Raw genomic sequence first — 16,086 nt, 5'->3', positions numbered from 1 at the left:
AGGGTGATGGGGGTCAACGCCTGAGGGCTCCCAGTATGTGAGAGGGGGCAGGCTGGGCTGAGGGACCCCCCCCACACCTAGTGCATGAATTTCGTGCACCGGGCCCCTAGTTTAATATAATTTAAGAAAGTAAATTATAAAATAATAGCAAGTAGGATAATTATCCTATATAATAAAAGAGAAACATGCAAATTAACTGTCCCTCTGCTACACTCCCAGCCACACTCACAGCCACACCCAACAGCCAATGAGGAGTGAGTATGTAAATTAACCCAACAAAGATGGTGGGTAATTTACATACACAGAGCAGAGTGGGAGAGCCAGCAGCTTGAGGGTTCCTGGCTCCCTTGGTCGGGGAAAACCCAGAGCGTGGGGAGCACCAGGAATTCTGGCAATTGTTGTTTTGGTGGCAGCTTCAGGACCGGAAGCAGAAGCCCAGAGTATGGGGAGCACCAGGAATGCTGGGAATCATAGTTCTGGTGGGAGATGGCTCTCCTAGACACTAGAGCAAAGTGAACCTGGAGCAAGTACTGTTGCGGTTGGGGATGGAGGGAAAGCAAAGGTGAGAGACATAAGTAAAATCAGAGTGTCTAGGAAAAATTAAAGGGAAGATACCCTAAAACTTCCAGGAAATCTCCACCAATGAAGCAAAGAAAAAAAAATGCCTCTATTATTCTGTGAGCAACAAACCAAACTGGATTGTGGTCTCAGACAATTTGCTCATATGATTGCAAAGACAGACAGAAACTCCTGGATTGGAGAGGGCTCCCCTGAGGGCTCCCAGATTGGAGAGGGTGCAGGTCGGTCTGAGGGACCACCCTCCACCCTCCCATTCTCCCAGTGCACAAATTTTCGTACACTGGGCCCCTAGTATTATTATAATATATTTATATTCTAGAGGCCTGGTTCATGAATTCATGCACTAGTGGGGTCCCTTGGCCTGGCCTGTGGGATGGGACCGAAACGAGCTCTCCGACATCCCTTCAGGGGTCCTGGATTGTGAGAGGGTGCAGGCCAGGCCGAGGGACCCCACAAGTGCACTATTGGGACCAGGGATGACGACATGGGAGGTTGGCCAGCTGGGGAGGGACCATGGAAAGGCTCTAGGGTGTGTCTGGCCCATCTCACTCAGTCCCGATTGGCCGGACCCCAGCAGCAAGCTAACCTACCGGTCAGAGCATCTGCCCCCTGGTGGTCAGTGCATGTGATATCAAGCGGTTGAGTGGCCTAAGCATATCCTTAGCATATTATGCTTTGATTGGTTGAATGGCCGACCAGACACTTAGCATATTAGGCTTTTATTATATAGGATAACATATAATGATAACATAGTAGAACTTATTTCAGGTATTAACATTATAGGAAACCTAGGAGTTGAATTTACATAGGAGTTTTGAATTTTACTGATGTCATTCTTGGATTAGACTGGCTTATTTTAATATAAGAACAAAAAGCCTACATATTCATTACCTAAGAAAGATGGGAAAGGTGATGAGATAGTCACAATATTTTTCTAGGGTTTGGGAAATACTAAATCCAAAGAGTGGGATGGAATTTGGGAAAGAGAATAAAGTTGATTTCTGAATGCACACTAACAAGTACAGGTTGTTCACTAAAACAATTACATTTGTTAGATTAAAGAAAGAGTCTACTTATAGTGGTACTACATATAATACTAAAGAGTATGCACTGGCTTGGTGGTTCATTTGGTTGGAGTGTCGTTCCATACACCAGAAAGTTGAGAGTTTGATTCCGGTCAGGGCACATACCTAGGTTGTGGGTTCAATACTCAGTTGGGGTATGTGTGGGCAGGTAACCTACTAATGTTTCTCTCGAACATCGATGTTTCTCTCTCTCAAAGCAGTAAACATATCTTTAAGTGAGGATAAATACCTTTTTTAAAGAATAATACATTTAAGAAAAATTTATAACTAATAGAGTTAAGCACGTACTAAATACAAAAGCAGTATACAGAAAACAGTTTTTTCCCTGTATAATCCAAAAATGTAATGGAGAGATTGCATGTGTGGCAAACAGCAGTGGCATCAAGTACAAAATACTTAAGGACAATGGCAACAAGATATGTATGGGACCTGCATGGAAGAACTATAAAATTTTCTTGGCTAGGTAGACTCAATATTGTAAAGTTGTCAATTTTTCTCATTAATATTTTAACAAAACTTTAAACACCATTTCAACAGGGTACTTTTTGAAATTTAACAAATTCTAAAGTTCATCTTCAAGAATAAGTAGACTAAATTTTTTAAGTGTTGAAGATGACAATCCCTCCTATATATTAGAACAACTCCAATGTTTTAATGCCATAAATAAATTGAAAACAAAAAAAAGGTGGGGAACATATTTCTAACAATAACCCAAGATGATGGTAGTTATTTTATAAAAGGAGCAGTCAAATATATCCAATTAAACCCACGATAGCCTCAATAAATTAACTTGAAGAAATACTTTTTATTAACTGAAATTCTAATGTTAAAGTGATGTATGAAAAAGCACTTGGTCTTCCTAGTAATTAAGTATCTGTAATAAAAAAAGCATAATATGCTAATTAGACCAGATGTCCTTCCAGATGACCTTCCAGGTGAAGCCAGGGCTATGAGGCCAAGCCCCTTGCACAGATTTTGTGTATTGGGCCTCTAGAATACAAATAAAAATAGCTCAAGTATTACTTTCTCTTTATTATCAATGTTTTAATCACTAATTTTTAAACATAAATACTAATTATGTTGCCTAATGTATAGTAAGACATATAGGTTCATGATCTGCTGGAGGTAAAGCAATTGCACAATAGACATACAGAGCCTGAAAGTGCTATTCTTAACTCAGTAATTCTATTTGGAAATATCCATCCTTTATTTCCTCATAACTCTCCTTAGATGAATGAAAATGAAGGCACTTGCAGAATTGTGCACAGTAATGAAGTATCACAAAGCACATCAGTATCTAGCATTAGGGAAATAAATAAATACTTATTTTGAATTAATCCGTAACAAAGGAGGCAAGGATATTAGTATACTTGAGGTAAAGATAGTCTCTTCAATAACTGGTATTGGCAATAACTGGGCAGATACATATAAAAATAAAATTGAACCACTTACACCATGTTAAAAAATAAATTAAAAATGAATTAAAGACTTAAATGTTAGACCTGACATTAAAAAACATATAGAAAATATAGGCAGTAAAGCTTTGACATTAATCTTAGCAATATCTTTTTGGCTATATATCCTGGAGCAAGGAAAACAAAAGAAAAAATAAACAAATGGGATTACCTCAAACTAAAAAGCTTTTTCACAGTGAAGGAAATCATCCATAATATGAAAACAACAACAACAACAACACTGAATGGGAGAGCTTATTTGCTATTGATACATCTGGCAAAGGGTTTCTATCCAAAATATATAAAGAACTCATATATTTTAACACCCCCCAAAAAATAAACAATCCAATTAAAAAATGGGCAGACAAATGAATAGACATTTCTCCCTAGAGGACATACAAATGGCCAACAATGTATGAAAATATATTCATCATCATCATCAGGGAAATGCAAATTAAAACTAAAATGAGATGTCACTTCAAAGTTGTTAGAATGGCTATCCTCAATACATCAACAAATAATAAGTGTCGGTGAGAAAAGGGAACCCTCATACAATGTTGGTGGGATGGTAAAGTGGTGCAGCCACTATGGACGACAGTATGGATATTTCTCAAAAAATTAAAAATAGAGCTGCCAAGTGATCCAGCAGTTCCATATTTATTTGAATAAAATGAAGACATTAATTTAAAAAGATATCTCCAGCTCTATTTTCATTGCAGCATTCATTGCTAGTAATAGCCAAAATGTGGAAGCAACCTAGATGTCCAAAAGATGAAGATGTGATATGTAAAAAGAGTATTTGCAACAACATGGACGGACCTAGAGGGCATTATGTCAAGAGAAATAAGACAGACAGAGGAAGACAAATATTGTATGGTCACACTTTTTGTGGAATCGAATAAAGCAAAATAAGTGAATTAAAAAAAAAAACACCAAAGCAGAAACAGAACCATAGTTATAGAGAACAAGCTGATGGTTGACCAAGGGGAGGGAAAGGGAGTGAGAATGAAAAATACTTATTTTAGGAATATTGTACATTCACTAAAATTAAAGTTACTGGTAGTTTTTCCTAGGAAGGGAGTACCTATTATAGAATATTAATTTTAAAATGCAAAATTATATAACAACAAAAAGGAATGGCAACAGTGGAGGTAGTATAGCTAAATATTAACTTTTGTCTCTGGATAGAATCGTAAGTAAGATTGGTTTTCCCATCCTTATATTTCTGTTTGTTTTCCAAATTTTCTAATATGAACAGCATAGTAATTAAGCAGTTAATAAAGTTGACAAATAACCTTGCAATACACACCAATTTTTCGTAGAGCTAACAATACAATTCCAAAATAACCAAAAGCAAACAATTCTGTGCTCTGTTCTAGTTGGTAAACAAACCTGAAATTTTATTATATGCCTTTGGTCATTGAGGACTAAGAATAGGACAGAATATAAAGGTCAAAATAAAGGGAAGAATTTATTCCTCTTTTCATTAGTTCATATTCTTAATTTCACTTTGTGTGAATACCAAAATAGAAGGTATCTTTGACTTTTTTCTAACTTTTATATGATTCTGGATAAAAAGCTAAATTTTATAATTATACTAGTATATTGTAGTTATTTTCAGTTAAGTTTTCTCTCTAATAAATTAATTGAGAAAGTTGTGTATTTTCCTTGCTTTGACTCTGGAAGGGAAAGTGTAAACTTGGGTTAGAGGGAAGAGGACCATGTCTTCTGTTTGTGTGCTATAAAACTTCTCAATTTTTAGCGGGAGAGAGAAGGTTTTGATGAAACACAGTCCACCAGTGAATTTTGTGTGCCACAAGGAGCAGACTCTACTAATAATTTGTGCATGCTTTTTATGGCTGTTTACTGCGTTGTTCAATAAAACTTACATACTTTTTTTTTAACAATAACCATACGCAGCACGTTAAAGCAGCAAGTTCATGCAAAAGCTGTATATTAGAGAAATGTCAATAATTTTATGCTAGTTGGTTACCTTATTTTTCTAAATATGTCAGTTTATTCATGCAACAGTAGCAGTTGAATGTGACATCTGATTATTAAAATGTTATTTTTCAGTGTCGTAAATTAACCAAAACGGTAATGTTTCATTTAGGATACTTTTTAAAATAGCCTTTATTTTTCCCATTCCCAAGGTGTTTCTAATATGAATTGTTCATCTGTAAGATAGCAGCACCTTAGCATTAGTGAATTATCAACAGCACTTTTTTAGCATCTCCTAAGTGTATTCCTGGAATTGGAAGAGTATGACTGTGACCTATAAACACAGTAACAATTGGTGGGGTGATTTAATTAAGCACATGAAATAGTCTTCCAGTTTGTTAGCTCAGTTTGATTTGCATTTCTAACTACCAAGAACTCCCTTTGAGCATATCCAAAAAGCAAATGAATTAATGAACTTACTCTTTTCAGATATATTCTTGAGAATGAATCAGTTTTGTAATTTGGTGCTGGGAGTCCACGGGGTTGGGCTGATGGGGTTGGGCAAAGACCTGAATTTTACTCGCCTTGTAGTGATTAAGTTTAAAATTCCTGTCTCATATTCCTCTTCCATTGTTTTGCCATTTCCCCTTCTCTTTCTTTCCCAGCTACTATTGGGCTTGGCTGGTGGCCTGGAGGAAAATCATGCTAGCCTCTTTTATTTTCCCCCAAGTCATGCTCTAGTTCAGGTCATAACATAAAATCATCACAGAATGTATAATTAATGCCGGCACTATCTAGGGTACGCTTAAAGATAAATTATTTAAATTCTTAAACTAATTAAGTAATTGCTTAAATTTAGTAGAAGATTTAAAAGTGATTCAAAAATAGCATAGGGAGGTATCTTAGTTTGGGTTTTCCCAAAAGCAGACCTTGATCCAGGGGCGTGGGTACAGGTAATTACTAGGGAAATGATCTCAAGAAATACGAGTGAACATCGGGGAGAGAGAGGCCTAGAAGGTACATTGACAGGCAGGTTGCCATTGTGGACAGCTGGGGCTCCGCTGTGCTGGGGACACCAAAAACTGTGGCACATTCTTCAGAATCATCTCACCAGAGAATGGGGAAGCTGGGGCATTTATCTGCCAGCTCCTGTTTCCCCTGTTTGAGGATTGCCGCTGCAGGTGCAGCCCAGCAAACTCCAGGGTGTTGGAGAAAGCGCACATACCACGAAGAGATGCAGCAGTTTGGGAAGGGAAGCTGGCAGCGGGCTGAAATTGTCTGTATATCGCTGCCGTGGAATTTATGTTGGCCAAGGGCACATGGGATAGAACATCTACAGCCTCTGCAGTTTTTTCTGTCAGAGAACAAGAAAGGCTGAGTAGAGTCATGGTTAACCTAAGTTGAAACTGGATTTAGACTGCTCAGCTTTCAGTACTGTCCTGTCCTATTAGTTGTAAGATATTTGGCAAGCTGTGTGACTTCTCTGTTTCAGATTTTTTTTTTACTGTAAATTTGGGATAGTAATAATAATCCTTATTTCTAGAATTGCTGGAGAATTAAAGAGTGAATGTAGCAAAGGTAAAACTCTCAGAAGAGTGCCTGGCATATGGGATGCACTTGATAAGTTTACTAATTGTAGGGATCTGGCTGGGCAGCAGTATAGGAGGGAGGTGGTTAACTTGTATGGTATAACAGAGTTCTGCTAATGAAATGTCCGTCTCCGTCTTATTTGGCAGACATGAGGCATGTTGACCTGCGTTAAATACTAACAACAAAAACACCTTAAAACAAACAAACGCTTCCTCTGTTTTAGTGAAAGATGCCGACAGCTAGGGGTTCCCTCCTAGGCTTTGCCCCTTGAAAAAACAAAACAAAGCCAGTTCCTGAGGCCACCCCTGCCCGTTTCACTGTGGCCTAGTTGGCTGGGGCTGGGGCTGCCCTGGAGGGAAACTATTTACCCCGAGTTTGGACCAGAGATTGACACCCAAAGAACAAATGAAACAAGTACTAAGGGCTCAGTTTGCTTTTTCTTTCCCTGCTTTGTTTTGTTTTAAACCTAAGTGTGAAGGTTCTGAGACAACAACATGGGCAGCATCACTCTTCCCAGAGGCCAGAGGGCCCGTGTCTGCTACAGGTGTAAGAGGAAATGAATGTTTCACTGTGTGCATGTGGTCTCCTCTGTGGGCAGGTGGCACCCTCAGTCACCTCTGTCACCCAGTGACTCAAGAGTGACCCCCCCAGGGCACATCACTCTTTAGGGCCCTTGAGCTATTGGTGCACAGCTGGTTGTAAATGAATTTGCTGCAAGGAGGCTGTTGTCTTTGTTCCTGTGTCCATTGGGGTGGCCAGCCTTTCTGCCTGCAGGGTTCAGTGGAGAAGGCCACATCTGAGCCCTCAGACAGAAGCAAGTGGGGGCGGCCAGGGCTACTTCTGAGCTCCCCTCCTCTGAACACTGCAGATGTTAAAACTGTCAGCCACCCCTCCACGTTTATCTGTGGCAAATTGCAGGGGAGGTTTCTCCGGGAGGGACGTGGCCAGGGGCAGTCCAAGCTCGCCCTGGGTTTCTGGAGAAGGCGCAGTGGAAGGCAAGGGCTTGGGCCCTGTGGGCACTGCTGGACCCTTGCCCTAACAGGGTCTCCCATGTTTTCTTTCCTTGTGGACACCAAAGAGAAGACATGTAGGTGGCTCTTTTAACCAGCTTTCCAGGTTTCTGTCACTTCAGAGTTTCTCCCCAAAGTCTCACCTTATTTAGAAGAGAATAAAAAGATAACTAAATGTAAAAAAAAAGAAAGAAGGATCAATGGGAGGACGTTTGGAGAGGCGGATCCTGGGATTAATGTGAATCGCTGTCTTCTAACATTCATGGCATTGGTTTCAGCTGGGAGGAATCTTAGACTCTCCATCGAAGGGAGGAGGCTAGTGAGGGTGGGGCCAGGGAGGATGGAGAAGGAGCAGGAAGACTGGGGAGCGGAGTCCTCATTCAGCTATTTCCAATTGTCAGGCGAGTGGCTGCTGAGAGGACTGTCCACCCTGGGCGAGCACTTCCTGCGCTGTGTCCGCGCAAAGGCAGGCTGGGTGACCGTTCTTCTGCGTTTCCAGCGCTGGAGGAAATTGCCAGTAAAATTCATTTCGCCTTCGGGATCCTTTGAAATCAAATATAGCATTTTATAGCCTATAACTCTTTTTTCTTTATGCCGTTTTCATTTTAGTGTATTGTGTACAAGAAGAACATAATGTTTTATTTTCTGAGGCTGTTCATTCATGGAAGACACCAGATGAGGAAATGGGTAAATCCCGGAAGCCAGGGATTTTCATACTGCATTTGAAAATTTCCTTTCTTTAATGGATTTAGATTTAGTAGAAATATATTACAAATGGAGTTTTGAAACAGGAAAATTAAGGAAAGCAAAACTGGTCTTTTGCTTCCCTTTACCATATATTGGGATTTAGATTATGTTTAGTGTGGTGCTGATGGTATAAATGTGTATTTTAACTGACTTTGGGGACTATAAGAGATGGACCTCATAAATCACCTAGGTCAGTGGTCAGCAAACTGCAGCTCGAGAGCCACATGCAGCTCTTTGGCCCCTTGAGTGTGGCTCTTCCACAAAATACCACGTGCGGGCGTGCATGTACGGTGCGATTGAAACTTCATGGCCCATGCGCAGAAGTCGATATTTTGTGGAAGAGCCACACTCAAGGGGCCAAATAGCCACATGTGGCTTGTGAGCCGCAGTTTGCCGACCACTGATCTAGGTGATATGTTTTAATACAGTGCACAACTGGGTTCAAAGTAATGAAAAGATGCCTGTTGGCCAAAGGCAAAGAGATTGAATTTGACCAGGAAAAAAGAATAAAAATTGGATCACACATGAGTGTCTGTGAGCTGCAAATGGCAGTCTATAAGGAAGTTTCTTCAAATATCTTAAAAACAGTACCGGTAAACTTCAGGTAAGATGGTGGTGTCAGAGGCAGCGTAGTTTATGGATCTTCCCAAATGTCCATATAAAAACAGACAGAGCTACTAGAGAGCAAGATTGGAAAAATCATGGAAAACATTTACAGCAAAATGACAAGGAATTCACTTGCACCCCAAAGAGTGGGAACAAACCATCAAAAACCATAAGAAAGCAAGATATGAGCATTTGTAAGGGAAAACACAGAGCAAAGCATTGGGGTCTCGAATGGACCAAAGAACAAGTCCAAACTAGCCTGCAGGTGATCTTTGGAAGGCACAGGGCAAATTTGACAATAGCAACTAAAACTAGGAAGGGAGTGCAAGGGGTTCCTGGTAATATCTGAGAGACTGGGGCGGTATAGCTTCTTGAAAACCACCCTCCACTAGAGAAACTAGTGAAATAAAAATTACGCAGGAAATGAATAAGAGACATAAGGACAAAAAAGGTACAAATAACCTAATAGAGGGGAAGAGCCTCAAGAAGTTTTGAAAAGCAGGTTACCGTATATATATATTTAGCACCACACAAGAAAACTGAAGAGGGATTTCTGGGATGGTAGGAAGGCTATTTGAACCAAGCCTCCTTCTAAAAGTTCAGGAAAAGCTAATTTGATATAAAAAATAAAAAGTAACCCTCTAGCTGGTTTGGCTCAGTGGACAGAGCGTCGGCCTGTGGACTGAAGGGTCCCAGGTTCGATTCCGGTCAAGAGCATATGCCTGGGTTGTGGACTCTATTCCTGGTGGGGGCCGTGCCAGAGGCAGCCGATCAATGATTCTCTCTCATCATTGATGTTTCTATCTCTCTCTCCCTCTCCCTTCCTCTCTGAAATAAAAAAAAAATATGAAAAAAATAAAAAGTAACAGAAAAGTGCAGAGATCAAATCTTATTCAATATTATTATAAGACACAAACGGGATAAGCAGAATAATATCCTTATAGACTTCCCATATAATGTTTGCAGTGATGCTGCTTAGACTGTGCAGATAGTCATAGCAAAGCTGGTCAGGCCAGAAACCATTATAATCTATCACCTACACTTCATTTTGAATTTATACCGAACAGAATGTGTTTCTGAGCTGTGAATGATGATTTGTATGGATGAAAATTATTAATGTGGTAATAATGAGTGTGGATCTTAAGACATGGTGGTTACTTTGCCTAGTAAGTGTCTCACTGTGTTTAAGAGCCAGTTGTATGAAAAGTCCTGAGTGACTCCGAGCTAGAAGGCAGTGATTGGGTTTCCTGGATATACTCTTCTTACTACATACTTTGTGTGGCCTATGAATTGACACACAGACAAAGGAGAGAGCTAGTGAATGCTAAGAGGAAAAAAAGATAACTTCAACCATAATTTATCAGTAATGTGCAGAGATAAATACCTAAGAGGAAATAAGGTCTGAGGAAATTACAGGAAATATTAAATCTATGATTCTGTTTACGGTAGAAACGCCGACCAACAAATTCCAGCTGTTTCTCTGTGGGTTATGGAAGTGTCACAGGTCTGTTTATAGTTAACTGCATTGTAGACTCCAGCCTGAGTCGTATGGAATCTCTGGTTGGGTTTGGCTTTACTTAGATTTGTCTAAAGAGACGTTTTCCTATTGGCAATACATTTATGGACTATAGCCCTGTACCAAATTTTTATTTCCATAACTTCTATTTTAATTTCTTGTCCCTCCTTGCCAACAATTTGCCTCACCAGAAATGTTAGCATAGTTTTATTTATTTAGCATTTATGTAGCACTTACTAGTACAATGCACCTTTAAAGTATTAATACTTTAATTTTTCATGACAAGCTTATGAGCTAGATACTATTTTTTTTTATTGCGTAAAGTATTACAAAGAGTATTACATATGTCTCCTTTTTTTTCTCCCTTGACCTTCCCCCGTTCTCCCCTACCCCTCAGTTTCTTGTGTTCATTGGTTATGCTTATATGCATGCATACAAGTCCTTCTGTTGATCTCTTACCACCCCCCACCCCAACCCTACCCGGCCTTCCCACTGTAGTTTGACAGTCTGTTCGATGCTGCTCTGCCTCTGTATCTATTTTTGTTCATCAGTTTATAATGGTCTTTATTATCCATAAATGAGTGAGATCATGTGGTATTTTTCTTTCATTGGCTTATTTCACTTAGCATAATAGATACTATTTTTTAAACCAACTTGAAAAGCAATCTTAAAAGACAAAGAATAATGAAGTAAATAAAGCTAAAAACAATCAAAAAGCTAGGAGAAGAAATTTGGAATGCATATATCTAGTAAAGGATTTGTATATAGGGTATGTTGACTCTGAGAAAGAAGGTACCTGTTGAGAAGGGCTCCAGAGAGGACACTAGGCATATGAAAAGATGCTCAATGTCACTATCATCAGAGAAATGCAAATAAATATGACGATGATATATAAGCTCACATTTGTCAGAATGGCTATTATCAATAAATCTACTGACAATAAGTGTTGGCCAAGATGTGCACTGTTGGTGGTAGTGCAGACTGGTGCTGCCTCTATGGAAAGCAGTTTGGAGTTACCTCCACAAATTGAAAATGGAACTACCTCATGACCTAGTTATTCCACTTCTGGGAATTCATCTTAAGAACTGAAACACTATGTTGTAACCGGCTTGGCTCAGTGGATAGAGCATCAGCTTGCGGACTGAAGGGTCCCAGGTTCGATTCTGGTCAAGGGCATGTACCTTGGTTGCAGGCACATCCCCAGTAGGGGGTGTGCAGGAGGCAGCTGATCGATGTTTCTCTCTCATTGATGTTTCTAACTCTCTATCCCTCTTCCTTCCTCTCTGTAAAAAATTCAGTAAAATATATTTAAAAAAACTGAAACACTAATTATAAAAATATATATGCATCCCTATGTTTATTGTAGCATTATTTACAATAGCCAACGTTTAGAAGCAGCCCAAGTGTGCATCAGTAGATGAGTGGATTAAAAGCTGTGGTATTTTTACACAATGAAATACTACTTGGCCATAAAAAAGACTGAAGTCTTACCCTTTGTGACATATGTCTGGACCTGGAGACCATTATTAAGTGAAATAACTCTGGCAGAGAAAGATAAGTACCATATGATTTCCACTCCTAGGTGGAATCTAATGAATAAAACAAACCAGCAAATGAAATAGAAACAGATTCATAGAGAGAGAACAGATTGTCATCTGTCAGAGGGGAGGAGGTTTGGGGCTGGGTGAAAAAGGTGAAAGATTAACCAAAAAACCCCAACAAACAAACTCATAGACACAGATATCTGTATGGTGATTACCAGAGGAAAATGAGGGTGGGGGGAAGCAGAAGAGGATATAGGGAGAATCAAGGAGAATGGAAGGAATCTTGGTTTGTGTGGTGAACACACAATACAATATACAGATTATGTATTATAGATTTGTGCACCTGAAACCTATATAAGTTGATTAGCCAGTGTCCCCCCTATAAATTCAATAAAAGGTGGGGAAAAAGAAAAGAGTTCAGCTGAAAAATTGGCAAAAGATATGAAGAGAAACGAAAGAATAGAAAAAAAAATATCTGAAAGCTTGTAAACTTATGAAAATATGTTTATCTCCATTTGTGAGAAATGCAACTTGAAGTTACCACTTTTATCAGTTTGGCAAAACTTCTGTCTGACAATAACAACTTGGTAAGCACCGAAGGACATGGAGCATGGTGGAAGCACAAATTGGCATCAACCACTTTGCAGAGAAATTTGGCAAAATCTGAGATAGCTAATGATGTGCTTGCTTTATGACTGCAATTCTACCTCTGTGTATAACTTAGGGAATCAACCCCATAGAACAGAGAAACTGGAAATAATGTGCCATTGCTAGGAGAAAAAATAAATTTAGAATTATTTCACAGAAACATGCCAAGTGGATAATAAAATGAGTGAACCAAATCTACATTTGTGAATATGGATAGATCCTGAAATTAAAATATTTAATTAGAAAAGTGAGTTGCAATGTAAAGTTTAAAAATACACATCCAAATAGATACGACACAAAATATATACAATAACATGAGTATAGAAATGCACATGAACCTTTTTTGGATGGTGGTTACTTCTGAGAAGAAAAAAGGGGGGAAAGGTTAAGTAGAGGTACAAAAGGGACTTTGCCTGTGTTTGTACCATTTTGTTTCTTAAAAGATATGAAGCAAATATGCTAGATATTAACATTTTAAAAATGTGGGTGGGTGAAGAGATAAACGTATTTACATTATTTTCTGTAGTTTTCTAGTCATACACTTCTTATGGGCTTGTTCGAAAGGTTTCACAATAATAAATTAAAAAATAAATTTAATAATTTAAAAACTAACTCTCATGGGTAAAGTCCTGGATTTTCTTTTAAAAATCTTTGGGAAACATTGTTGCTATATTGAGATAAACTTCCAAAAACCTTTTACGGTATGTGAACAGCATCTTTTCTCAAAGTTTTATATTCAGTTATTACTGGTTTATAGTGTAATGTGTTTTACAATTCTTCATTGTTTTTGTTAAGTCTCTGTAAGATGTTTGCTTAGCTTTTTCACAAAATTATTTAGAATTTAAAGGCACAGCTTTCTGGGTCTAGTCATCTGTACATCCAGAAAGTTGGCATGTGAAGAGGATGAAACTAATGTGTGCAAATCTTAAAATATTATGGGTTTTTGTTATACAAATATCAAAAGTTATTTTCAGAAAACTGTGGTTGGCAAGTTTACAACCCTACCATAGAGACAGTATAACAAAAAGAAGAGGGCTTTTTAAAAGTTAAATGTTGATGTTAAGAAATTTAAACTCAAGAAATTTAACCTCAATGTAGCTGTGTTTTATCTACCTAAATGATGCTGTCTGATTAACAATACCCAATCCAGCATCAAGTAAATTCAAAAAAATCTACAACTAAATATAGGAGTTAATTTAGTAAATTCACAATTAAGTATGTTTTGGTAATTTTTATATATAGATATACATATTTTTATTGATTTTAGAGAGGGAGAAGAGAGAGGGATAGAAACATCAATGATGAGAGAGAATCATCGATAAGCTGCCTCTTGCACACCCTTCCCTGGGGATCAAGCCTGAAACCAGACATGTGCCCTGACCTGGAATCGAACCGTGACATCCTGCTTCAGAGGTCAAAGCTCAACCACTGAGCAACACAGTCCAAGTTGAAATTGTTTTTTTGAGTTTCCTAGAGGAGGCTCTAGCTTTGAGGATCACTAAACTGCATCTAAGGACACCCTACTTGTTTCATCTTCCAGATTGTGTTTCTCTGTGATTTAGATCAGCTTTTTATAAAATTTTAGCAGAATTTTTGTGGCTAATAAAACATGTGCTTAATAACTTTTTTTTTGCATAGATAAAGGAAAGGAATCTACATCAGATTAGATCAAGAGATAGATTTTCAGAAGAAAATGACTGATAGATCCTCTGGGAGCAGTGGAATGCAGACATGCTCTGTCTCTGAGTTTAAGGCATCTATGAACAGTTCCACACCCACACCCACACAAAGACGCAAACAGTGGCCACAACTGCATCTCCAGAAGCTGCCTCGCTCCCGTCTCATTTCCAAAGTGCATCCACTGTTTTCCATAACATAAAATAAATCCCTCTCTTTTGCCCAGTGGTGAAAAGCTTATATAAATACTAAAGTTTCAACTATCCCTTGAGCTTTCTCTTGGCAAGCCTGCGGCCATGGGTTTGTTTGGTTATTGACATATGTTTTCTGTGTAGATCTTCCAGGCCACTTGGGTGAGCCCAGTGGTGATAAATGCACTTGTCTGGAACATTTAGCAGACTAATCATTATAACACTCTGTTTATGAAAACTTAAATAATTAACACGCTGAACGAAAAGGCTCTATATTTGAAGTATCTCTTTTATTCTTTCAACATACATCATTTTGGTGATACATATCTCTATAAATCTTCGAAAGTCTTAGCCAGGAGATGACTTTAACAGTCATTGAAAAGAAAATATGGATGTAAAGGATTGATTAGTGCAAGACATTTAATCTTGCATTGTGGTGTTCCCATGAAGGAATATTTTTCAGTATTTGGGAGTGAAATATTTTTTTTAAAATATATTTTATTGATTTTTTACAGAGAGGAAGGGAGAGGGATAGAGAGCCAGAAACGTCGATGAGAGAGAAACATCGATCAGCTACCTTCTGCACGCCCCCCACTGGGGATGCGCCCGCAACCAAGGCACATGCCCCTGACAGGAATTGAATCCGGGACCCTTGAGTCCGCAGGCCGATGCTCTATCCACTGAGCCAAACCGGTTCTGGCGGGAGTGAAATATTTTATTGTGTACTAAATGGGGATAATTAACATTACTAATCTGTAATTAAAATTTATAATGAAAAATCTTTATTTCTCATAATGGAGAGAAATGGGGAGGCATTATATTTAGACAATAATCAAGACATTCTCTAGCTGTTTGTAGAATAAGTGGATGCATGAATAGGATTAATTACATTCCTAAAATGTAATATTACCTACATAAAAATTATCAGATTCTTATTTATATGGAAATTTTTATGTGAAATAATAATGTAAATTATTTTATATAAATATGTAAACATTATAGTTCATGTAGTAGTCTATCTTTTAGAGAATACATTAATTCAAACTTTGTTTTTTTTCTTTCTTTGTATCTACTAGAAGGCAATCAGAGAAATGTCCTCAAAGTATTGATAGTGTTTTTACACTTTTTTCTATATGGAAGAAGTTCATTTCTCTAATATAATTTTCCATGGAATCTGTAGATCTGAGATGAATTCTAGCTATGTGTAAGAACCCTGAGTAGAAGTCCTTGAATACTAAACATTTCTACTCTATTTGCACTAGTGAAGTAATTTACGTGCTGCCAGTAATCTACCTTAGCTAATGCTTTTAAAAAACCTTTTCACCTTAATTGTTACTTTAAAAATAATTTGCTATTTTAACAATTAGCAGTTCTAAAGTTCTTCATATATACAAACTATGAATGTCTTTGAGGATCCAAGTCTGTTCTGTCCTTTTTTAAAAGAGAAGAAATATAAAACAGTAAATTTCATTAATGAATTAGGTTCCCTTTTCTTCAT

At 38.1% G+C, this 16,086-nt stretch overlaps 1 protein-coding gene across 1 annotated transcript in view; it reads left to right on the top strand.

Moving 5' to 3' along the window:
* The window catches only part of SUGCT (succinyl-CoA:glutarate-CoA transferase), a 536,095-nt gene that overhangs the window by 201,855 nt on the left and 318,154 nt on the right, over positions 1-16,086 (top strand). The window lies entirely within an intron of this gene.

This window comes from Myotis davidii, unplaced genomic scaffold (assembly GCF_000327345.1).
Source record: "Myotis davidii unplaced genomic scaffold, ASM32734v1 scaffold573, whole genome shotgun sequence".
NCBI classification, from domain to species: Eukaryota; Metazoa; Chordata; class Mammalia; order Chiroptera; family Vespertilionidae; genus Myotis; species Myotis davidii.
Note: the sequence above shows the minus strand (reverse complement) of the source record. Positions and strands in the feature narration are given on the sequence as shown.